General features: G+C 41.4%; 1 pseudogene; it reads left to right on the forward strand.

Moving 5' to 3' along the window:
• Positions 1 to 7,317: 7,317 nt before the first annotated feature.
• LOC147005547 (TD and POZ domain-containing protein 1-like) lies at positions 7,318 to 8,396 on the forward strand (annotated as a pseudogene).
• Positions 8,397 to 10,852: the final 2,456 nt, after the last annotated feature.

Below are 10,852 nucleotides of genomic sequence, written 5' to 3' on the forward strand. Positions count from 1 at the left end.
AGAAATCTCCAACATTCTTAGATATTAGGGAAATGCAAGTCAAAGTACTTTGAAATTCCATCTTACATCAATCAGAATGGCTAAGATCAGTTACACTAGTGACAGCTCATCCCGACCAGGATGTGGAGCAATAGGAACACTTCTCCATTGCTGGTTGGAGTGAACATTTTTACAGCTACTGTGTAAATTACTGTGGTAATTCCTCAGAAAGATAGGAATCAGTTTACCTCAAGACCCACCTATATCACTGTTGGGCATATATCCAAAGGATGCTTCTCTCTAGCACAGAGATCTTGATCAACCATATTTATTGTTTCCTTATTCCTCATGGCCAGAAATTAGAAACCTGACTAAAGATAATGTGGTACATTCTCAAAATGGTGTGTTACGCAGCTATTAAAAATAATAATAATAAAAAAGGGAGGACACAAGGCCTAGACTAACACAATATGCTACAATCTAATCATGGATCTGATGCTTTGAGATGGTCCACCCCACACTGTACCCCATCTACCATCTCCTGGAGGTCATGGAGGAACCAAGTACATATGTAGTAGAGGCCCACTTTGTCTGGCCTCAGTGGAAACGGAGTGCCTAATCTTGGAGAGACTTAATGCCTCAAGGACGGAAGTGCTGTGGGGCACCCTCTCAAAGGCAGAGGGGATGTGGAAGGACTAAAGAAATCTGAGAGGGTTACTGGGATGGGGAAACATTTAGGATGCAAATTAATAAAATAAATAATGAAACAACAAGAAGCCAGAATACAGAGAAAAGAGAGAAGGTAGGTTTTCCAGGAGAGTTTTTCAGAGAGAGGAAGAAGATAGAACAATGGACACACAGGTATAGAAAGACAGAATGATTCAGAGAGCAGAAAGATCCAGAAGAGTAGAACAGATTGTCAAAATTAGTATGAGGCCAAGCAGAGCATTTCAGGAAAAACAGAAACAACACAGATTGAATCGGTGACCTGTAGAGGAGCCTTAAATCAACCAACTAGCGCTCAGAATGAACTAGGAAGGAGTGAGCTTATTCAGATATAACTCTCAGATGCTGAAAATATTCTAAGGGTTGAATAGATTTTACAGAAACTCAACGCTTCCAGGGCTAGGCCAAGGTTGACATGTGGAGGCATAAAGCCTCAGAAATGTTAATAAATATAGGTGAATAATAGTTAGTTTTACAACAAACATGTTAGAAAGTCAACTGCTAGATCATCTCTAGAGGAAAGTCTGGTCAAGGCATCTTCAGTTTAGATACCAGTGTCCAGAAATTTTGAAAAATGTGATTCTAGGTTTTTGAGAACTGGGAATTGAGTCTCTGGTCATTACCACCAAGTTCTTAAAACAACCTGATGAAGAGTCACTGATGTTAATAATAGCAATAAGTCCAAGGAAGGAATCAGAAATCAAAACCAATTGATTTATCCTGATGAATGAGCAGCACTGAAGCCAGAAATACAAGAGATCTGGGAGTATCTGAGCTAATTGAATCACTGTAGTTGTTTCTGTGTCCTCTAGACTGTAGGTGTAAGACATGACAAACTGGAGAGATGAGAGATGTAGGCAGAATTTTACACTTCATTGTACATAAGGGCAGTAATGACAAATCTTTGATATCTATTCAATATATGCTGCAGCCCTTGGAAAGCAACAAAATCTCTCCCTTTTCAGGACTAGCAGAGAAAGTAGGGCAGTCCAAGTCTGTAAAGGACAGAACTCATCAGGGGAGAATGCGGAGTAAGAGGTGATTCCTGTCAATTAAAGTGATTGAATTGAAAAGCATTTAGGATATTCCTAAACCAGACCCTTAAGTGGCTCTGAAAAAGGATTTCTAATTAGGATTTCCTGAGGTGAAGTACAGGACCACTACCCAAATTGGGTAGAGTCATCAAAAGGTTTGTGGTTCTGATTAGAATAACACAAAGGAAAGAAGAAAGGCACCTTCATAGTTTGGGGGCTCTGCTTCCTGCCCACCATATAGGAGCTCTTCCTCATTCCCTCCAGTTTGTGAACACTCAGACTTATGACATGTTAAGGAAAACACTCATTCCCTGATCATTTTTATAGCAAGTATCAGTGTAAGACAAGCACAAGGGTAAATAAACAATCTCTGTGCAGAGATTGACATGAGCACTTTATTTATGGAAGACTGACCCTAGCAAGCAAAGTAAACTGGTGATGGCTATTTTTCGTGTGTTACTACCTGTGGACTTAAGGACCATGCAAAACTTGATGGCATACCTTTAAAAAAATTTTTTTTTGCTGAAGTAGAAGTAGATAAATCCACTTCAAATACAGACTCCAGGTAGAAACACACACCTTTAATCTGAGTTTTGAGGCAGGAAAACACACACCTTTAATCCAGCTTTGAGACTAGAAGACACACCTTCAACTGGGCCACACCTTCTGCTCTAAGCCTATATAAGCACATGGAAGAAGGATGCTCTGTCCTTGTCTGCTTGCTCTCATCATAAGAGCAAGCCCATTTCTTCACAGGTATTGGAGCCCACTTCTTCAGAATTGCAGCATCTACTGAAGAACACCCCAGTCTTCAAACCTTGTGGACCAAGTAAGTACTGGCTTTAGCCATTGATGGATTAACTGGATCTGATCCTATAAGTTTTTCTCACATATCCACGTCCTATTATTATAAAGGAATTAATTCTGTGTGTTCTCTATGTGACCCTGACTAATACAATGTATTTGAATGTGAATGTGTAACATTTTCCAAGCTCATCCAAAGTTCTATATAATAATTGCTGTGCTTTATGTAAAGAGAGCTGGGATATGTTTGTTAGAACCAAATATGGTAGAGTGGGTGGGGTAATTTGGCAGGCCCATGCTGAAGCATCCCTTCCCCCTGTGGTATCAGCCACAGTGTCTAATAGAGTTTATTGTACAGTTTGGTTTAGTACAGGTTTTCTCTAGAATACAGTTTATTTAGAGCATTGGATGGGGAGTTGACTAGGGATGAGAAAAGAATAGAGGCAGAGAAAGAGGTGGGGAGAGAGAGAATAAGTAAGAAAAAAAAGAAGAGGAGAATCAGGCTAGGAACATGTGGAGTAAAGGGGGGAAAGAGGAAGGGGAGAGAGGGAGAAAGTGGTTACAGAGTCAGGGAGAATAAGAGAGAAAACAAGTGCAAGGTGGGGGGTATATAATCCGTTTTATAATGAAACAGACATACCTGGCTATTGCCAGGTTACTCTTGATTGGAGCCTAGAAAGGATGATAACATTCTTTCATTTTGGATTAATTTAAAATAAAAGGTAACATTAGACAGAGACAGTTGTGGAGCAGGAATAGGGTCAGTCATTATCTTTAGTTACTTCCTGCTGACTTTGGGATGATGAGTCTTTGGGAAACCACAGAAAATATGGATGGAGATGTTGGCCCAGTCTTAGGAGAGTTGATTGTTTCCTTGTTATCCTGGGTCTGTGGAACCACCTGTAGGTAAATAGAGGAAATCCAGTTGAAGCATCTGTGTCTGTAAGAGTAGACTGGAGCATTGGGTTTTTTCTCTGGATCTGTCATGGAAGTGGATTTTGAGTAAAGTCCTGGACCTGACAAGATGCTGAATCATTGTGTGTGTGTTGGTAGTAGTAAAAGTAGTAGTAGGAGGAGGACGAGGAAGACGTGGAGGAGAAGAAAATAATACATATGTAGTAGAGAATGAAGTTATGTATATATTTTGGGAGAAAAGAAGTACGTTTTTCTTAGGAGTACATTTGAAATCCTTAGGTCTTGGTGGTTGGGGTGAGGGGAGTCCCAATGCTAGGGAACAGGAGAGGAATCCCATTTTCTAGAATAGGTCGCAAGCAGGAACATAGATTATTAATTGGCAGGTGTAATTATCAAAATGGAGTCTGTTTGGTCCATGAGAGGTAGATCTCATTGTGTTTCTTGGAGCTTATAAGTTTACAAAAGAGATAAATTTGTAACAGCATGAAGAGTTTTTAAGATGAGCTTAGGGAAGACAAAAACCTTTTCTTGCAGAAGGAGCAAGAAGGTCTTTTTCTTCTGTCTAGGAAACTTAAAAAAAAAAAGGTACAATGAGAAGCCTTTTGAAATCTGTATTGAAAGGACAGTTAATAGAAACTGGAAAATTTGATGATCTTGTGAATATGATAATTGATCCTATTGTTTAGCATGAGAATCACCTTAAGTCTATAGTTAAAAGGCAACCAAGGGCAGTGGTGGCACACACCTTTAATCCCAGCACTTGGGAGGCAGAGGCAGGTGGATTTCTGAGTTCCAGGCCAGCCTGGTCTACAGAGTGAGTTCCAGGACAGCCAGGTCTCAAAATAACCAAAAAAAAAAAAAAAAAAAAAAAAAAAGACAAGCAAAGGAAACTCATATTTGTACCTATGACAGCTGATAGTATAGATTTAGCATGAGAAACACTTAAAGGCTATAGGTTAAAGACAATAAAAAGAAACTTAAAATTTACTCTTGTGATTATAAAAGTTGGGTTATATACTGGAATGTTTTATTAGGGTTAGGCTAATTTATAAGTACTCTATTGATTAAAGTTAGGACAGTAGTTTAACAAGGGAAGGAAAAATGATAATTAAGTTTAGAAAAGGAAGTAACAGAAGGTTATGTCTGTGGAAGGTTACATCTGAACTTTTGTATCCTTTATCTTGAAGCTGGAGAGTAAAGAAAAACTGTCTATGATAAGAGATATGGTAGTCTTAAGTAGTTAACAAATTGACTAATGAGCTAATAAGTTGGTAAATTACCTTGGTAAGGAGCTAGAGGTTTGTTTTCTAGCTGTAGGTAGCTCAGCTCTCAATGTAGTTAGAAATTTGGGGAAAATAAATTATAATCTAGATGTCATTAATTAAAATGACAGGTTCATCAATAGTCAACTATGTAGAAAGTTTTCTCAGGTCCCTGTATTCTCCATCACAACTCAGACAGATTTTGGGTGTCCATTAGGCCCAGAAAAGAATAATCAATTTTCTTGTGGAATGGGAACTGAGGGAAAAGACTCAGCTTGTCCTAGGCAATATGAGCGATTTAACTCTCTGGGTATCCTCAGTTTGACAGTGTAGGCTGAGTCCAGGCAGCCTCAAGGCAATGGAGCTCTGTAACTCGTGGTTATCATAACACAATCTAGGCAGTCTTGTCACTGTGCCTACATATTCTTAGAGACCTTGGTGGGGGTAGGGGAGGTTGTAACTGTTTTGCTTTGGGGGGTCCTCTGTCCTAATAAGCTTAAACATAAGGCTGTGATAATTAACCTTTTTTACTATTGTAAACCTTTAAATTAATATTAAAGTTATTATTTACCATGGCAGGATAGAAGTAGGAGACCCTATGTCAGGATGTTCTAAGGTGAGGAGGCAGTGAGGTAGGAATTGCCTATAACAAAGATTATGGATGGTTATTGGACTGTCATTAACTAAGGTGGCACTGAAGCTACAGCCATTCATGTGACCTCCCTTAGCTAAAATGGCAATGAAGCAATAGCATAGAAGAACCTTATCTGCCCACAGAAAAGATGGCAGACACTCACAAGATTGCCCCAAACCAAGATGGTGCTGAATCTACAGCTCTCCCTGGAGGAATTTCACAAGTTTGTTATATCTTGGAATGGCAGAGATAATTGTTTATCAGCAGATAGAAACATATAAAATGACAAACATATAGAGATAAATGGACACATTTTGTTTGGACTAAAGGTCACTGCTTTTTCCATAGTCAGCTTTTTTTTTTTTTTTTTTACTGTAGCCAGACCAGTGGGTCTGATCTACACAGGGAGCAGGTCAGCTGTTACACCTGGTTTAGAGCTGATGCAGAACCAAATGGAAAGTAATCAGAGTTGAGAGTAGTGGTGGTAGGTAGGCTGCAGGAGCACAGAAGCATAGGCAGAACTCAAACTGGTGTGAGCAGGGCACAAGTTCTGCAAGGTAAAAGAGAGCAAGTACCTTGGGAGGGGCAGGGAGTAAGAGGCAGGGCCTGCAGCTGTGCTATGTCTGTATGCAACTCTAGCAAGCATGTTTGGGCCCCATGGTTTTGGGTAGGGCAGGGAGTGAGCATGCAAGGGGGAAAGTAGAGAGAGGAGGCTAGAGGCAGCAACAAAGGCAATGTCAGAATCAAGGGGGAACACTGTTTCTCAGTGGTTATCATACCCCAATCCAGGCAGTCTTTCACTGTGCCTATATGCAGGAGGGGGAGCAAAGAATAAAGTGGCAAGAGATGGAGGTAGTGGGAGGGGACCCTGCATAGAAACCTTTCCATTTTTCTGGATGGCTGCTGAGAGACTTGTAAAATATATTTAAATGTCCTTAAACAGCAATGTAGAGTCATTGCTTAGTGGATATTGGGGCCAAATGTAGCCTGTGAATTCAGAAGCCTTAAAGAGTGGGAGGCATTTCAGTAAGGATCCTGGGAGTGGCTGCAAAGGCATATCCTTTCTGGGTGAGAGTGGCAGTTATTAATTTCCCCTACCAGCATCCTGAGGATAAGTTAACTAAAACAACAGGAGGGACAGATCACCAAGACCTCAAGTAGTCAATTGGGGTCTGAGATCAGGCCAGTACCTGAGTGAGCAGAGAGGTAAATAATGGTTTAAACAAGCCTGGGATTTCTCAGCAGTAAGAAAAGGAAAAGACACAGAGGAGAGAGGAAATGTCACTCAAGAGAAAATGTCCTAAAATGAGGAGTCAGCAAGGAGGACAATCATAAAGACTGGGACTGTCTTCATCCACAAGGACCACACAGGGTGACTGTGAGCTCAATATTCCTCCCTTGGGACAAGGTGACATTTACACTGACCAGTGTGGGAGAGGGAGCTTACCCATTTGCTGGTGTTTGGATGGAGAGTTCTAGCGAGCAATGTGTGGAAGCAGAAGATGTTAACTTGCAAGGTTTTAATTCTGCATCACAATATCAATGTTGTGTTTTTAACAATGAATCCCAGGACATGTTTGCTAGAGCCATGTATGGTGAGGTAGGGAGTGGTACCCTGGTGGGCCCGTGCTGAGGCATCCCTTCCCCCTCAGATAACAGCCATATAACAGGATTAGTAGAGAAAAAGTTTATTTATAGCATGGGAAGTGGAGTTGAGTAGGGATGAGAAGACAGGAGAGGCAGAAGAAGACAGAAAATGAAGACAGAGAGAGAGAGGGTGAGGGAGAGAGAGGGTGAGGGAGAGAGAGGGTGAGGGAGAGAGAGGGAGAGAGAACAAGGATCTTAGAGAAATTCAAACGAAAATCTAAAGTGACCTATAATTTTATTCAACAGGAAGAAGAGTAAATAACTTCTAGTTCTTCTTCTCAGACCAACTTTAACCTCCACAAATCCTCCAGCAGAAATGTCAGAGGACATGGAATTCGAGAACTGGGGCTCCACACAGAGCAGTGTTGAGAAATTCTGCTATAAATGGACCATTAGCAACTTTTCATTTTGCATGGGGGGAATTCAGAGAAGGATTACAAGCCCAGTGTTCTCATCAGAGGAGAATAAGGAAGTGGCATGGTGTTTGAGGGTATACCCAAAGGGGGTTGATAAAGAAAGCAAAGATTACCTGTCAGTTTACGTAGTTTTGCTCAGCCATCTGCAGAGCCCCGTTTGGGCAAAGTTAAAGTTCTGGATCATAAAACCCAAGGAGAGAAATATCAAAAAACAAAGAGCCCCACTGTCGAATGCTTTGTGACATATGAACAGAGTGGATTCAAAAATTTTCTCCTTCGAGATCTCCTCCTTTCTCATCAGAATTGCCTTCTCCCTGAAGATCAGCTCACCATCTGCTGCAAGGTGACCATAGTAGGACGCAAATATGACATGCCTAGACAAAGCATAACACCTGCAATCAAGGATCCAAGGCACATGTTGACAGATGACCTAGGAGAGCTATGGGAGAATTCCCTCTTCACAGACTGCTGTCTGTTGGTAGCTGGCCATGAATTCAGGGCTCACAAGGCCATCCTAGCAGCTCGCTCTCCAGTTTTCAGAGCCATGTTTGAACATGAAATGAAGGGGAGTCTAAAGACCCCCATTAAGATCCATAACCTGAATCCCCAAGTCTTCAAGGAGATGATGGGTTTCATCTACACAGGGAAGGCACCACACCTCCACAGCCACTCCATGGCCTGTGATGTGCTGGCAGCTGCTGACAAGTATGGCCTGGTGAGCTTGAAGGTCCTGTGTGAGGATGCCCTCTGCAGGAACCTCTCTGTGAAGAATGCTGCACACACTCTCATCCTGGCTGACCTGCACAGCACAGAGAAGCTGAAGACTCAGGCCCTTGATTTCATTGCCTTCTATGCCTCAGAGTGGAAGTCAATGGTGGAGTCCCATCCCCACTTGGTGACTGAAGCATTCCAGTCCCTGGCTTCTGCACAGTGTTCTTTCTTGGAGCCGAAAGTGATCTCAGGATCTAACCAGCTATGATTTACATCTTTCTTCCAACAGCAACAACAACAACTAGTGTTGTTACCAATGACTTCTGGTTAGACTGTGGTATTGGGGAAGAATTTACATTGAATCTGGGGAAAGGCATCATGGTGGATGAGGATTTAAATCACCTGTAATATGGTTAAATAGTGGGTGTAGGAAGGGCAGCAGTCTGGGACATTCTACCTGACATCTACACTTTTGATATTCTTCTGTGATTTTTGCCTAATGTCTTGCAAACTGAATAATTAAGGTGCTGGCCCTAAGCATGGGCCAACTGAGTTTCTTTGAAGAAATCTATCTACAGTGGATTGAGCAGAACAGATGACCATGGTCAGAGGAAAGGAGAAATCAAACATGAGTGTTTACTCATCAGAGAAGGAAAAACAGTGTAGAGTTTCTTTTGAAAGACTCATTTGTGGGAACTCAGCTGTAAAAGCAATTACTGCTCTCTCGGAGAACTCTGTTTAACTTCCCAGCACACACAGAGGAGTTTTCAGCCACCTGTAACTGGTTATTCAGAGGATCTGAAGCCCTCTTCTGGTCTCCATAGCCACAAACAGTTCTGTAGAAAAATCTTTAAGCAAATAATTTTTAATATGAATAAAACTTTTGAAATCAGTCTGGATTCCAGAGATGTTTATGTTATGATAAGTGACGTGTAGTCTAAGTAGCCAAGCTGAGCTGTGGTTGTTTGAGCAGAACCCTTGCTGTCCCACCAGTAGTAGAAACTCATTGTCCTTTTTCTTGGAATTTAATGGTGGCAAATTAGAACTCCACCATCACGCTCTAATGACAACTAAGAAGAGCAGGCCAAATTGGAGGGAGTCTACTCCTTCTGGGAGAAGTGTCTGTGGGTCAACACATGCAAAAATGTTTCATCTATTTTGAAAACATTTGAAGGGATTGATTCATTACACATGTATATAACCTCATCTAGTGGTTTTCAAATTTCTTTATATATATATATATATATTATTTATTTTCCTCAATTACATTTCCAATGCTATCCCAAAAGTCCCCCATACCCTCCCCCAAACTCCCCTACCTATCCATTCCCACTTTTTTGCCCTGGCGTTCCCCTATACTGGGGCATATAAAGTTTGCATGCCCAATGGGTCTCTCTTTCCAGTGATGGCCTACTTATGCCATCTTTTGATACATATGCAACTAGAGTCAAGAGCTCCAGGGTAGTGGTTAGTTCATAATTTTGTTGCACCTACAGGGTTGCAGATCTCTTTAGCTCCTTGGATACTTTCTCTAGCTTCTCCATTGGGGGCCCTGTGATCCATCCAATAGCTGACAATGAGTATCCACTTATGTATTTGCTAGGCCCTGGCCTAGTCTCACAAGAGACAGCTATATCAGGGTCCTTTCAGCAAATGCTTGCTAGTGTATGCAATGGTCTCATCGTTTGGAGGCTAATTGTAGGATGGATCCCTGGATATGGCAGTCTCTAGATGGTCCATCCTTTTGTCTCAGTTCCAAACTTTGTCTCTGTAACTCCTTCTATGGGTGATTGTTTCCAATTCTAAGAAGGGGCAAAGTGTCCACACTTTGGTCTTCGTTCTTCTTCAGTTTCATGTGTTTTACAAATTGTCTCTTATATCTCGGGTATACTAAGTTTCTGGGCTAATATCCACTTATCACTGAGTACATATTATTTGAGTTCTTTTGTGATTGTGTTACCTCACTCAGGATGATGCCCTCCAGGTCCAACCATTTGCCTAGGAATTTCATAAATTCATTCTTTTTAATAGCTGAGTAGTACTCCATTGTGTAAATGCACCACATTTTTTGTATCCATTCCTCTGTTGAGGGGCATCTGGGTTCTTTCCAGCTTCTGGCTATTATAAATAAGGCTGCTATGAACATAGTGGAGCATGTGTCTTTCTTACTGGTTGGGACATCTTCTGGATATATGCCCAGGAGAGTTATTGCGGGATCCTCCGGTAGTACTATGTTCATTTTTCTGAGGAACCTCCAGACTGATTTCCAGAGTGCTTGTACAAGCTTATAATCCCACCAATAATGGAGGAGTGTTTCTCTTTCTCCACATCCTTGCCAGCATCTGCTGTCACCTGAATTTTTGATCTTAGCCATTCTGACTGGTTTGAGATGGAATCACAGGGTTGTTTTGATTTCCATTTCTCTGATGATTAAGGATGCTGGGACTTCTTAAAAGAGTTTTTCATGTTGTGGACAACCAGAACCATTAAAGCACTTTCTGGCTACTTCATAATGTTGCTTCTGTTATGAATCATACTGTAAATAGCTGATATACAGTATATCTGACATTCAACCCTTATGAATGGGTCATTAGACTGAGAAAGGGATGGGGAGTCACAGTTTAAGTACCATGGCTGCAGGCCATGCCTGCCAGCATGCCAGGTAGACTTCTGCTTACAGATCTTCTCTTACATCAGTTCCCACAGACCCAATCCCACTATCTC

Source organism: Mus caroli, unplaced genomic scaffold, assembly GCF_978045245.1.
Source record: "Mus caroli unplaced genomic scaffold, Mus_caroli_1 scaffold_3, whole genome shotgun sequence".
Taxonomy (NCBI): domain Eukaryota; kingdom Metazoa; phylum Chordata; class Mammalia; order Rodentia; family Muridae; genus Mus; species Mus caroli.